Raw genomic sequence first — 15581 nt, 5'->3', positions numbered from 1 at the left:
ACTCCAGGCAACCACTGATCTGCTTTATATCTCCGTAGACTTGCCTCTTCTGGATCTTTCATATATAGGGAATTATACAATATATAATCTTTGTTTCTGGATTCTTCCACTTAGCATAATATTTTTGAGGTTCATCTGTGTTGTAGCATATATAAGTACTTCAATTATTTTTATTACTGAAGAGTATTCCAGTATATAGATAGACCACATTTTGTTTATGTACTTACAAATTGATGGATATTTGAATGTAGGTTGGGGCTTTTGTGTTATAAAAATGCTATGAACATTCATTTAAAAGTCCTTTTGTGTACATATTTTCATTTTCCCCGGGTAGATACATAGGTGTGGAATTGCTGGGATATACGGTAGTTTTGTAAGAAACTGAAAACCTGTGTTCTGAAGCAGTTGCGCCAGTTTACATCGCTACCAGCAACGTGTGAGAGTTCCAGTTTCTCCACATTCTCCCCAACACTTGCTTTGGTCTCCATTTTATTATAGCCTTTCGACTGCATAGGAAGTGGTATCTCTTGTGGTTTTAATTTGCATATCCCTAATGACTGATGATGTGGAGCATCTTTTCATGCACTCATTAGCCCTTCATATATCTTCTCTAGTGAAAAGTCTAGTCAAAATCCCTTATGAGATATATGACTTGCGAATTTTTTCTCAATCCAATCTGTGGTTGTCCTTTCATTTGATTAATGGTATTTTTCAAGCCGTTCTGACCCTGGATGGTTATGATATCTGCTCACTCAGGATGTACAGAGACCTCACTTAGCTACTTTTAGTTCATTTGACCATAACAAATCACGGGGAGTCAATTTCAACTGAAGCTTTCCAAACTTTACAAAACATAAAGATCTGCATCTGGACAAAACCAATACTGGCCCAGCTTCTAGTTAATGGGATGGCCCAGGAGAGGGGGAGCATAGAGCTTCTCATGAAGGCAGAACAGAGGTTCCAGCAAGGACACCTGCTGGGACTTTGATAGTGATTGTAGAGAATTAACATCTTCCAATCCACGAACGTGGAACGTCTCTCCATTTATTTAGGTCTTCTTTGATTTCTGTCATCAATTTCCGGTGTATAAGTCTTATATTTCTTTTGTTAAATTTATTCCTAAGTATTTTATTCTTTTGGTGTTATTGTGAATGGAATTGTTTTCTAAATTTCATTTTCAAATAGCTCATTGCCAGTATATAAAATTACAATTGATTTTTGTAAATCAATCTTGTATCCTGTGACCTTGATGAACTCATTTATTATTTCGTCGCTTTTTCTGGTGGTTTCCTTAGGATTTTTTTACATACAGTGTGACACTTTTTGCACGCACATTTCTGTGGAATAAGATTCATAGCAGCCTGATTTAAAATTGAACAAATTAGAATGCACTCAAGATTATTCCTATTATAGTGCTGCATATGCCTGAAGAGCAGAGTGCGAGAGGTGTCTGAGCCGTGCTGGGAATCACACAGCATCTGCAGCCTGTCCTACCTCTTCTACAGCCATATGAGACAGCTGTTTGGTTGAGGGTTCTGTCAAAATATGCCTATACCTATAAGAATGTGCTGGGGTGGGGAGGGGGAATTATTGGAAATTGCTGCCTTTGGAAGATTGCTTGTCCTGAGATATGTCCTTACGGAAGATTCTAGGGAGAGAGAAGAAATCTTCAAGGGCAGGGACTGCATGGGAAAAACAAACTGGAAGGCAATGTACTTTGATGCCTCCGTGTGAAAAGTGTAAAAGTGTAAGAAGAGGCATCTTCCCTACTTCACAGAGGGTATAGATAATGGTACGAAATTGGCATTTTGAGTCCTGCAGAGTGTAGAATTCAAAGAACTAGATAAAGGCAGTGAAAAAAGAGAAGGTTTTACAATGGCTGAATTGTTGCTATAAAATTTGCAAAATCCTTATGCTGTAATAGAATTGAATCCCAACATATCATTGAGTTAGTGTGTGTAAAGCATGTAGCTCAGAGTTTGGTTAATAGTAAATGTTCAATAAATGGTAGTTGTTTATATTATTACTATTAATTTTGCAACTAAAATTAGAGACATTCTGCAATTCTGTACAGCCAGTATTTATAATGCTAAAGGCAGCTCTCTGCTCAATTTGATGCGCATTTCAGGGACAATATCATGGGACTCCGGAAGTAAATTAAGGCTGCTCAGGATAGAGGCAGACTTCAGAGAAGGCAGTAAGGAAGATGACAAAAACCAAAACTTTGCACTAACCGTGCATGACAATCAAGACCACAAAGTGCTTTTCCCATGTCCATTGCAGCATTATTCACAGTAGCCAAGACAGGGAAACAAACAACTTAAGTGTCCATCAACAGATAAATGGATAAAGAAGATATGATTTCTCTCTCTTTCTCCAAATACATAAATATAAATATAAATACAGTAAGTCCCCTACATAAGAACAAGTTCCGTTCCAAGAGCACGTTCGTAAATCCAATTTGTTCGTAAGCCCAACAAAATGAGCCTAGTTACCCAACTAACACAATCGGCTATATAGTACTGTACTGTAATAGGTTTATAATACTTTTCGCAAGAATAATACATAAAAAACAAACAAAAAATAAAGAAAACATTTTTAATCTTACAGTACAGTACCTGAAAAGTGCAGTAGTACAGTACAACAGCTGGCATACAGGGGCTGGCATTGAGTAAACAGGCCAGAAGAGTTACTGATGGGAGGAGGGAGAGGAGGTGGGAGATGGTAGAGCTGAAGGATCGTCAGCAATGGGAGATGGAGGACAAGCTGCAATCTCACCCACGCCTGACGCTGATGGCACAGGTTCTGGTTCCTTGATGGATTCAATTCTATCTACCCTCTTGAAAATACGATCCAGTGATGTCTGGGTAGTAGCTCTTTTTTTTCTCGTCATAGATGACATGGTAGCACTGGATTGCATTCTGAACGGCTGCTGCAACCTTCGTGTACCGTTCTACGTTCAGGTCCTGTGCCTCAGAAACTAACAGTGCCTCCTCAAATAAAGAAAATCCCCTTGCCATTTCCTGCATTGAGAATCTCTTCAGTTCTTCAGTTACTTCTTTTTCCTCTTGTCTCTCTTCGTCCTTTCTCTGGGCCTCCAATTCCATCAGGTCTTCATTAGTAAGCTCCCGTGTTGCACAGCAAGGAGTTCAATGAAGTCGTCCTCTTGCAGATCTAGTTCCAGCTTCTCACTGAGGGTCACTAAGTTGCTGAAGACCACTTTGGACTCCTCATTCACCTTCTCAAATCCACGAAAATCGTGAACAAACTGCCGGCAAAGATTCTTCCAAACCCCATTCAGGGTTACGGCCTTGCTCCACTCTCTCAATTATTTTCACTTTTGTTTCCATTGTTATTGCTTGGCGCTTCTTAGCAGTACCAGCTACATCACCCTGCTTTTATGCTTGCTTCCGGACATCCTGGGCTTGAAATAAAGATACTGTACTACTGTACTCTATACAGTACTGTACAGTAAAGTACACAGAAGCACAATCACTTGTAGAGGATGCACACACGTGACAATGTACGCCGGACGTGTGAATTAACTTAAGTGACTGGACATGCGAAACGCACGTTCACATCTTTGAAAGTTCACAACTTGAAGGTTCATATGTAGGGGACTTACTGTATAAATATAAAAAATAATATTCATCCATGAGAAAGAAGGAAATACTGCCATTTGCAACAACATGAATGGACCTTGAAGGCATTATTCTAAATGAAATAAGTCGGAGAAATACTGTACAATATCACTTATATATGGAACCTAAAAAAGCCAAACTCATAGAAACAGAGAGTAGAGCCCCTGTGATTACCAGGGGCTGGGGACTGGGGGGAATTGGGGAGATGTTGGTCAAAGGGTATAAACTTCCAGTTATAGGACAAATAAGTTCTGGGAATCACCATGTATAGCATGGTGATTATAGTAATAATACTGTATTTACATACTTAAAAGGTGCTAAGAGTGTAGATCTTAAATGCTCTCACCACAGAAACGAAACGGTAATTATGTGATGTGATGAAGGTGTTAGCTAACTCTATGGTGGTAATCATTTTACAATAGATAAGTGTATCAAATCAACACGTTGTATGCCTTGAACTTACACAGTGTTATATATCAGTTATATGTCAATAAAGCCGGGGGAAAAAAAAAAGACTACAAAGTGCTTGTAAAGAGACTAATGAATAAACCTGAAATGCGTGCATCTGTAGGTGTGTGTTTATATTCAGTAAATCTATTTCAAGCTTATCTGTAATCATATTTAATTACATCTTTAATGTCTAAATTGCCTGATTAAGAAACAAGCTCCCTTCTCATCGTATTTGAAAACCTAACACTGCAAGTGATTGTCAAAAAGGAGGCTATTGCGTAGCCAGGGAGTGCAGCCTGAGGGACAGTTTCAGAATAGATCCCTCCCCTCTCCTCCCCTGCCCTCCCTCCCTTTTCCTCCTTTCCTCACCTCTGCTCTAGTTAAGGGCTGAGTCATCTTACCTGGAGGTTACAGTATCACTGATTTGGGGGGTGGGGCTCTTTGGGCTACATTTAGTTCATTTGGCTACAAAATGCAACCCAGAAGCCAAGTTCTACTTGGTTGGAAGGTTTTTAGACCCTATACATCCCAGGAATCTACATCTGTAGAAACCACCTCTGTCTTTCCCAACTTCTGTGCTCCAAGTAACCAAAAGTCTGATAGGATGACCCAGGGCAGGACACCCAAAAGTGGCCTGAATGTGGTCAGGAAGCAAGAATGCTCAGGTGGCCAGCACCTTCAGGGGAAAGCGGCAGTGTTGGGGCACTCTGGCAATATCTCTCTGCCAGGCTCAGTTTCTCTGCTCTTGAGCAGACAGACAATCCTGCAGCCAGCAGAGAGAGACTCAGGTTGCTGAAAAAAGCAGGAAGCAGGCACACTGATTTTATCTTTGTGTGATGCTTGGCAAGAAGTGACTGCAACCTCAGGAAACTCTGCACTGAATGAATGAACATTCTAGAACCAACTCTGCCACATGGGAAGTGAAGCCATTTCACTTCCCTGAGCCTCCTTTTCTACTTCTATATATTAGAAATGCAATAATTCCTACCTGCCAGGTGGCATCAAGGGTAGAAAAAGAACACACTCTAGAATGTTCTCTGTGAGGTCCAAAGCACCACACAAAAAGGAACCAAAAAATGACAAGCTCCGTGGTGCTATGTCTAAACTTGGCCCAGATATTAATATTTAAGTGGCTAAAAGCAGGGCCAATTTTCTCACTGATATTCTTCTAACAAAGGTAATTTAAATTATAAGAATATACAATATTATTTTCACAGAATTTTATAACGTTATTTTCATTTGAACGAAATGAGTATGGCCAGAAACTTCTTTTTTCTCCTGAGTGGGCCCCTGTACAAAAATACATTGTTTATCACGGCTCTAATTGGCTCCCTTGTTTCAGGCCGACACTCTCACAGACCCATCCTTCACACCACTGCCAGACTTCTCTGGCTCAAAGACATGTCTGAGGTTGACTCCTCTTTTCCCCTAAGGACCCATATCCAATCAGTCAAGTCTTATGGATTCTGCCTTCTTAATATCTCTCAAATCCAACCATTTCTCTCCATTGCAACTGACATGTCTCTATTTTAAGTCACTATCGTTTTTCACCAGAAATTAACAAATTAGCTGTCTACACGGTCACTCATAGGGGCCCCTGTGTTGCTCTTTTATCTCGATTTCTTTCTCCACACTGCAGCTAGAATGATCTTCCCGCACTGTGCATTTTATCATGTAACTCCCTGCTGGAAACTGTAATTGTCAAGATGATCAAGTCCCCAACTGCTGGACCTGGCGTCCTTGCTCCTTCAGGTCCAACCTTCAGGTTCAAGTCCTTGCTCAGCTCCTTTGCCTCACTGTGTACCACTTCTAATGCACTTTTCACTCCAGCCATTCCTAACTATGTAAGGTTCCCCCATGCCATGTTCTCATTTTTGCACACACCGTCCTCTTTACTAGGAAGACTCTTTCTAACAGTTTCCACACTCACTGCCTTCACATGCCTAATTCCTTACATCATCATTGCCATCACCTCTTTTGGGAATCCTGCTTAGGACGCCTAAGACTGGGCTAGATGCTCTTGCCCTGTGTCTTCATAGCACTTTACTCTTGTACTAATCTATCTGCACTTGCACTCACCTATTTGCTGCTATGGCTCATCAATTAAACTATCAACTCCCTGAGGACATGAATGGATCCTTGTTCCTGCTATAACCCAATAGTGGATGTTGTGTTCTCACACAGATTTCTTCCCATCTCCCAGCTCCTGGGGATATAGATTACTGATGGCTCAAAGCCATGTCCCTTGCTGGGCACTGCCCTAGGCTGCAGAAAACTGGCTTGTTTTACATAGTTACAGACCCTCTTAGAGACACCAGGCCATAGTTACAGACCCTCTTAGAGACACTAGGCCACCAATGACAGGCTGACATGGCACACAACGGCCCGGCCTCCTTGCCACTTTAGGAAATCTGTAAAGGGTTATCTCAGCTCCAGAGCTCCTGGTAGGATAGGACGAGGCCTCAGTTGCAACCTCACTGAATATCCATTTTTCTCCCTGACCCATCCTGCCATCCTCACATTCTTTCACGTGCATCTCCCAAGAATATTCCCCAATAAATCTTTACGCACAATTCACAATTCTCAGTCTTAGAGTCTGTTTCCATGGAACCCAGTCAAAAACATTCCCAACAACCAATATAGTACCTGGCACATATTAGGTGCTCAGAATGCACTTGACATTCAACAAATGAGTGAATAAATGCCTTTTAAGGTGTACACTCAGAGCAGGAAAGTTGTATTACTCATGTTTCCTTTTCTAGTGTCCAGCACAGTGCCTGACTACTTACTTGCTTGAATGGTCCTTCAAATGTTCTCTTTATATGACTAAGAGGGCAGTCTTCTGGAGGCACATGGCTCCTTTCTTTATGCATCAAGTTCAAAGTGATACAAGCTAAAAAGGAGTATAAAAGGCGTGTAATACTATTCTGCATAATAATGAAATTTGCTGCCTTTAAAGGAAGAAAAAGTTATACTGCAAATTACAAAGCAATTAAAAAATATTTTTTTTTTATTAGGGTTTAAAGGGACTGTGTTCCCTCTGAGAATTAAAATAACTGTAGGGTAAGCTATGTGCTGTCTAATAGATCTGATAGGTTTTTTTAAGGTGTATCTTTAGGAAAACCCCAAAGGGGATACGTCTTGGAGGATAAATGCTGACCTGAATGATGCTATAAAACTGGGAGCACCAAGACCCTTCCCTTGTACCATTCTGCCGCTTGTTGGGTTGTCAGAAGAAATCATTCATTGACCAAATAAAAACCCGAGGATGCTATTTTGGACTTAATAACTTGGACTTGGGGGAACGTCTTAATGAGGGGAATCAAAATGGGTCCTGGAAGGACCCAATGAGTAGGAGTTGGGGTTTTCCAGAACATGAATGGAATTTCAATGGGGACATCTTGAAGATAAGGCTCTCTTGTATAGAGGGGCAAAACCAGTGATAGGGAAGTCAGATTAGAAATTGTGGGTGTGTTCAAAGAGGACCCATCTAGTGAAGAGTTGACTTCTTAGTTAACGCACACACACACACACACACACACACACATGCACACTTTTGGACCTTGAAGAAGTTATATTTAGTACTTGGCTTTCAATTTTTTCTTTTCTTTTTTTTAAGTAGATTTTATTTTTTAGTGCAGTTTTAGGCTCCACACATTCCTAGCCAAAATTTCACACTATGAAGCACAGTAATTCCTTAGGCTTCAGCAAAATTGAGCAGAAAGTACAGAGGATTCTCATATATCCCCCGCCCCCGTACACGCATAGCCTCCCTCATTATCAACATTCCCTATCAGAGTGGTACATTTGTTATTATTGATGAACCTGTATTGACACATCATTATCACCGAAGTCCATCGTTTACGTTAGGGTTTGCTCTTGGTGTTGTATATTCTGTGAGTTTGGACAAATGTATAATGATGTGTATCCATCATTATAGCATCATACAGAGTAGTTTCTCTACCCTAAAAATCCTCTATGGGGCAATTCCCTCATAAAATTACCCCATCCTTCAGTAAAGAAAGTTATGTATATGTATACATGCACACACACATCTTGATATTCTAAAGTGGTGACTCTGGGGAGGCTGAGGGTTGGGCAGTAAAGGAGAAACAGAGCAACAGTTATTGAGGAATGGCTTTCTGGACTATCACCTGTGAAGGTGTAGTACAGTGAGTAGGGGCTCATCACTAAGTAAGAAGTCTCAGGTAAGAGGCCCGGTAATAAGAAACAGCTTTCAAATAGACAACCCAAGAGAGTTTCCTGACCTGAGTCCACAACAAGCCCAAGAGAGTAAACCTCTTGGGTCACATTCTCTCTCTCTCAGGAAGATTCACATTGCATATTGGCATGTCAAAATCTTCAGGAAATTCTATCACTAAAGAAAACTACTTCTTTTAAGACTACATTCTCCAAAAATTACTGATATGTACTAATATCTGTGGCACCGTGTGTGAGGACTGCTACACAACCAAGTGAAGGGATTTATTTAAGAACAGGTTTTCACAACCAAAGAGGATATTCTTGGAGGTTTATGTGGTCACTGGACACAAGATAGTTTGGAGGTAAGAATGACTGGAGATGTGAACTCTGTTTGGGATGGCTACAATGTTTCGATCCCAGTTCTCATCAGGTGTAGAATGAAGACGGTGGCTAAGGGATGAGAAAAGGAGTCGAGAGTAGTTGTTGAGGACAAATTGACCAGACTTGGTCACTAATTTCTCTAAGGATAAGGAAGCAGGAAGAAGGAGGACTCACGTCATCATAAAACTTTAGAGCAGGAAGGGATCTTTAAGATCTTCTAGTTGGGCAGTTTTCAAACTTATATTTAGCCTTAGGACCTTCAAATATCAAAGTTTCACGGAGAAACCTAGGGACTTCCCTGGCGGTCCAGTGGTTGAGACTTCGCCTTCCAATGCAGGGGGTGTGGGTTCGATCCCTGGTCGGGGAGCTAAGATCCCACATGCCTCGCGGCCAAAACGCCAAAAGCATAAAACAGAAGCAGTATTGTAACAAATTCAACAAAGACTTGAAAAAAATAGTCCACATCAAAAAAATCTTAAAAAAAAAAAAGGGAGAAACTTAAACTGCAGGACAGAAGAAAGGAGAGGGCCGTGGAAGTGTTTTATCCAACAGTGGAGAAAGGAAGAGTGTAGGGGAGGAATTCCTGGGCTTCACATTCTGAAATCTTGGCTGGGAATTTTTAGGGCATTCTAGATCTGAGAAGAAGTGCCCCAAGATATAGACTTCACAATTCAAGTATCATTTTCTCCCACTCTCAAAGTAGTCCAGGACAAATAAATTTCAAAGGTGGGAATATTTCACATGAATGGTTTTAGAGGCCTTGAATTGTAGGAAGACCCATAGTTTTGTGGTTAAAAGCTTCATCCTCGAGTTGACTATTTGAGACCAATTTCCTGGCTCTATCACACTCCTCCATCTGTTAACATCCAAGAAATTTCTTAACTTCTCTGTGCATACTTCAGTTTTCCCATCTGTAAAACTGGGATAATAATAGAGTAGCATCCATTTCCCAGGGTTATTGTGAAGATGAAATGAGCTATTCCGTTGAAAATGCTTAGCACAAAGCCTGACACAAGGCAAGCAGTAACTTTAGCTCATTATATAATAAATGTTATCTCACTACTTAGGATGCTTGCTATTTGCCAAGCACTGTTGTAGGTACTGGAGAGATGAAGAACAAGATACTATTTAAGCCTTGCATTCACTAAACACTTATTTGAAGAATCTTACTTATGCTATCTCTTATGGTGATTTAAAATATGTCCACAAATTCTTAGACACTCCCTTCAAAACGTAGAGCCTAATTCCCCTCCCCTTGAGCGTTGGCTAGACTAAGTGGCTCTAGGCTAAGTGGCTCACTTCTAACAAGTAGAATAGGCAGAAGTGATGACGTATGATTTCCGAGATGAGGTCACAGAAGACATGTGGTTTCCTCCTTGGATCACTCTCTCTGGGGGAAGCCACTGTCACTTTGTGAGAACAATCCAGTAGTCCCATGAAGAGATGCCTGCTGCAAGGTACTGAGGTCTCCTACCAACAGCCAGCAATAAGTTGCCAGGTGTGTGAGGAGCCACCACAGCAGTGGATCCTCCAGCCCCAGTCAAGCCTTCAGATGATTGCAGCCCTGGCCAGCATCTTGACTGCAACCTCATGAGAGTCGAGCTAGAATCACCCAGCTAAGCTGCTCTCAGATTCCCTGAACCACAGAAATTGGGTGAGATAATAAATGTTTATTATTGTAAGCCATGAACTTCGGGGTGAATAGTAGAAAGATAGATAACTTATCCTCAAAAAGCCCTGAAAAGGGGCTTCCCTGGTGGCGCAGTGGTTGAGAATCTGCCTGCCAATGCAGGGGACACGGGTTCGAGCCCTGGTCTGGGAAGATCCTACATGCCGCGGAGCAACTAGGCCTGTGAGCCACAATTACTGAGCCTGCGCGTCTGGAGCCTGTGCTCCGCAACAAGAGAGGCCCGCACACCGCGATGAAGAGTGGCCCCCACTTGCCGCAACTAGAGAAAGCCCTCGCACAGAAACGAAGACCCAACACAGCCATAAATAAAAAAAAAAAAACAAAAAAGTCCTGAGCCCCAATCTCAACCCTTCCATTGAAAAAAAAAAAAAAAAAAAAAAGCCCCAAAAGGGATATATTGTTATCCATTTCATAGATAAGGAAACCAAGGTGGAGATGTTAATTACTTTGCTCAGTTCACCCAGCTGGTTGTGGTGAGAGGCAGATTTCAACTAAGATCTATAGGTTTCCAGGGTCCAGGGTATTTCTACTCCATCACTGCGCCTCCAAAGACAGTCAATGAAACATACAGCACACATAAGGGAGCACTATAAGGAAACAGGGCCTTGGGGAGGCTTTGCGGTCCGGTTTGCTTTTTTGCCTGAGACCAGCCCAGGGGATGAGAACGAAGGACCCCCAGGGGTCCATAAAAGGGTTGTATGAGGAAGGCAGAGATTGCCTTAACAAATATAGTCTGCATCAATTAAGACACCTTAACAGATACTACCCCATTAGCATTTAAACCTGTAGGGCAAAAATTTGCAGATAGTTTCCCCCACTCCCATAAAATCCACATTTTCAGCTTTGGGGATTCTTGAATGAAACCAGACCTCACAAAAATACCTTTCAAATACCAAATTCTTCTCTAACAGTTACCATGGGCTGGAAAAAGCAAGTAGAAGGCAAAGCCTGAGTCTGCACTATGCTAATGCTGGCCTTATCTCACAAGGCACATCTTGGGTCCTGCATTCTTTCTCTCCCAGGTGCAATCTAAATCATCGCCTATGTCCCAGTTTTCTTTAACTTCTTTGAGTTTGGCAGACATTAAGGCTGAGCCCTAGATCATGCCTGCAGGTTCATGAGGGCAGTAATCTGTCATCAGCATCTGCAGTGCCTTTTATTGCCCTCTGACTGCATGAATTCCCCCGACTCTTACTTTCTGACAACGGATTGACTTTTCTCTTCTCTAACCAGGAAGGCTCAACCCCATTCTTTCCTCCTGCAACAACACAATATGCTATATTTTCTGCCTCTGGGAAAATAAGAAAAGCATACAAAGAAAAGGCTGCAGAAGTTTTATCCATGTTACTTGCCCACCGTTCAAGAAGAGGTGCATGGAGTGGTTCCTTTGGGTCCACACCTGATATCAGTGTATCCAGCTCCAAGTTTTGACCTTCGTCCGCACTCTGCAAAATTGCATATGATGGAAACACAATATGTGAAAAATTAGAAAGGTGAGATTGTATAGTGGTTAAGCACACGGCCTGCAAAGCCAGAATGCCGGGGTGTTTTTAAAGCACTTAGACGGATTTCTGGCAAATCATAACCACTCCATTAGTGTTTGATTCATATAGGTAGGTTAAATCTATTGAACAAACTCCCATTTCTTTAGAAAACTGTCTCTATTCTAAGATGGAGCTTTAGTTCTCTCATTTAATCCCCATAAAACCAAACAGTATATTAAGATATTAGAGTTCAGCACTGTCTATCCATCGCCCCATTCACAATTAGGAATTTGATTGTTATTTTAAAGGAAGAATACTTTAAATATACGGACATTTGCTTAAAGACTTTCCTAATAGTGTTTTCTTTATGTTTTCCAATTTTGGTGTGCTAGGAAATTATTCTTCAGGACTGTATACATAAAAAATTACATGGCCTATATTTCAAAGGCAATGTAAAGCATTTTCAAGGGCAAAGTTGCCCATTTTTTATTTTTGCTCTCCATTTTTACTGGAGAATCTAACCCCACCTAAGCTCTGACAGCCCTTTGCTAAGTTTAGCTGAACGTTACATGTGGCTCTCTGGTAAATTAACTCCCCGTGCCCCACGCCTGAAATGCTGTATTCACCTGTGGCACATACAGCCACAGGGCTCCCAGGGTCATACTTTTCCAGAACTGGCTGAAGACAGAACTGTGGAGTCAGCAACAGGTCTTTGGTAATAATCATTTCCACAAATGTATTGAACACTGTTCAAAGCCTTGCCTACATTTTCTCATTTTCTTCCCAGCATAGCTCATGCCAGACTCAGGAGCCAGCCCCGATGACCCCTCCCATCTTTCTCACACCCACACAAAATGAAGATTCATTGTGATGACTCTGGAGTATAAGAACACTGCTTATACAACTCCACTATTCCAGGAGGCAAATAGGACTTAGATTCCTTAAAATTATGTCCTTAGTACTCAGTGAATTGGTTAAACCTGCTCTATTTCTAGCACCTTCCCCCTGTCATTTTGCCACTAGCAAAATGCCCCCATTGCTTATTCTAGCACCCCTCTGTACTCAGAAACACACACATGCAGATACACAATGGCTGGCACCCAATCGGGATTGGGTCCCACTTCTCCCTCCTTCTTAAGAACAATGGCTAAATTTACCTCTTTGCAAAGTCTGGGTCCTAATGTCTTCTTTGGTAGTGGTTCTCAAACTTTAGCACGAATTAAAATCACTTGGCAGACTTGTGACACCACAGATTGCTGGATCCTAAACCCGTAAGTTTCTGATTCAGTAGGTCTGGGTTGAAGCCCAAGAATTTTAATTAACCAGCTCCCAGGGGATGCTCATGCTCTGGGTTCAGCACCCCGACCTTGAGAACAACTGCTCTAGTTTATAAAAGATGGTAGAAGATTCCAGTCTGCTGTGGGTTGAATTGTGTCCCCCAAATAGATATGTTGGATTCCTAACCCCAGATACTTGTGAATGTGACCTTATTTGGAAATGGGGTTTTTGTAGATGTAATCAAATTAAGGTGAAATCATACTGGATCAGGGTTGGCCCTAAATCCAATGACTGGTGTCCTCATAGGAGAGATTTAGAGACAGAGACACACTCATGAGGAAGACCACCATGTGGTGATGTTGGCAGAGATGGCAGTGATGTAGCTACAAGCCAAGGAACCCCAAGGATTGCTAGCAACTTAGACTAGAAGCTAGGAAGAGGCAAAAGAGGATGCTTCCCTACAGCCTTCAGAGGAAGTATGGCCCTACCAACACCTGGATTTCAGAATTCTAGCCTCTAGGACTGTGAAAGAGTAGATTTCCATTGTTTTCAGCCACCCAGCTTACAGAACTTCGTGACAGCAGCCACAGGAGGCTAATACACAGTCATTGTAGGGATTGAGGAGTTAACCCAATTCTTCATCCTTCCCTGCATTCACATCCTTGCCATGACTTCTTCATGGCCAGAGTGTATTTCCTCACACCCCAACTTTGAGGTTGGCCATGTGACTTGCTTTGACAAATGACATGGGGGAAGAAGTGACAGTGCCCCAGTTCAGAGCCAGGCCTTAAAAAGTCTTGCACACTTCCTTTTTCCCTCTTGCTCCTCTGCCATTACTAGGAGAATGGCTTCCTCCCTCAGCCTGGGGCAGAGTTCCCCCAACCTACCCACAAACCTGCAGTGAGGAACAAAGCTGCCCCAGCCTCTTTGACTTAAAGCTAAGCCATCAAACCAAGCTGAGCTGTGTCTAGAGCAACAGAAATCTTCCCCCAACCCACCCCTGTCCTCGCCAAAAGAACCTTGGTCTGGACCAGTTGTGGACACTGTTTGGACACGGTGTGATCTGGGCAAACCCTTCAACTTTTCTGCCTTAACTGTGAAATGAGGGGGCTTAGATTAACTTGTCTCTAGGTCATTTTTGAATTGATGAAAATATCTACTTCTAAGAGTATGAAACATTAAAACAAACAAAAGTGAAATACGAATTTGCTGTTTCATGGGGGAAAATGGAGACCTAATCATCATTAGGTAGCTTATTCACACACTCCTTCAGTCAGGCATTATTTATAAACACATAATATATGTATTAAATATTTATTATGTGCCAGGCAGTGCTGGTGGCTGGAACATCAAAGGTGAGCAGTACCAGAGTCCATCCCTGACCTCGTGGAACCAGTGGAGGCACTGACATTACTTAAATACAGCAGAGAGAGTAGAGAGGAAGCCCATACTCAGGAAGATGCAACAAGACTCAGTGACAGGTTAACAGAGCAGGAAACAGAGAGGAATGCCAAATATGCCCCCTCTTTCCTTCTTACCCAGGCATTTTGGTCTCTATCCCTTTAACAAGATTGTGCAATAGAAGCTACAGATTAGAATCTCCTAAAGTACTTGAAAAAAGAAAAACAGTGCTGGGGATGGGAGCCCTACCTCCAGAGATTCTGATGCACTTTGTCAGCGTTGGTATTATTAATATTATCATTATTTTAACTTATTTTGCCCATGGCAAGCGTGTCTCACTGAACAGGACTCTCTCTACTGTACCAAGGATGGAAGCCTTGGGTTTGAATTGCATACAGCTCCATGAACTCAGAGTTAAAGTATAGCCAAGGGCATTTACTGGTTACAGGTATTTTTACAAGTACCCAGACACGGCCATGTTACCCAATAGGAGGACTAAGCACATACTTAGTGACCACAAAAACAGGTGTGCACATATGCGCTCAGAAACGAAATTGTTCAGTGTTTAAAAAAAAAAAAAAATTATCACTAAGAGGGACAAAGAAAATCTAAGTAGTCATCATGACAGCAAGAATCGAATCCTTGTATTTCCTTGGAGTTATTTTCCAGAGTAATTTCTTTAAAAATTAAATATGGGGTAGGGGCAGAAGAGCTGGGGTCTGGGTGGACCATATGCAATTCTGAGCTCCAGGCCTTTAAAAATCTTACTCAATCGGAGTCTGATCTGTTCCCAAGGCCATTCCCTCACCTCTACCAGCGATAAATGCATCTGTATTTCCACACGCGGGAAAAAAAGTCTGGGAACTTCATTCTTACCAGTATTTACCAGCTCTGGAATTCTACTGCCTTCAGCGTGATTCTTTTTCCTGTCTGCTTACAGCACTCCCAGCACCTGGAGTTAGGACAGAAGTTCCTAAGGTGAAAGAACACTCTCAGATGCTGTTAATTATTAGGCCCTATCACTGACCGCCAAGGGGCTCCCAGACCAGTCAA

The 15581-nt window shown here is 41.9% G+C and overlaps 1 protein-coding gene across 7 annotated transcripts in view; it reads right to left on the bottom strand.

Moving 5' to 3' along the window:
- The window catches only part of COLEC10 (collectin subfamily member 10), a 445704-nt gene that overhangs the window by 429670 nt on the left and 453 nt on the right, over window positions 1–15581 (bottom strand). For 3 of the 7 annotated variants that reach the window (XM_061171636.1, XM_061171634.1, XM_061171637.1), the window contains exons 2-3: window positions 15405–15501; window positions 11722–11810 (exon numbers count right to left, since the gene is read on the bottom strand). The gene's annotated coding sequence lies outside the window, so the exon portion shown is untranslated. Of the gene's footprint in view, window positions 1–11679; window positions 11811–15404; window positions 15502–15581 lie in introns of those variants that run through there. The other 4 variants (XR_009697646.1, XM_061171635.1, XM_061171638.1 and 1 more) reach the window with 3 other exon arrangements.

Source organism: Eubalaena glacialis, chromosome 17, assembly GCF_028564815.1.
Source record: "Eubalaena glacialis isolate mEubGla1 chromosome 17, mEubGla1.1.hap2.+ XY, whole genome shotgun sequence".
NCBI lineage: Eukaryota > Metazoa > Chordata > Mammalia > Artiodactyla > Balaenidae > Eubalaena > Eubalaena glacialis.
The sequence above is the reverse complement of the archived record's forward strand: the minus strand, read 5'-3'. Positions and strand labels throughout refer to the sequence as shown.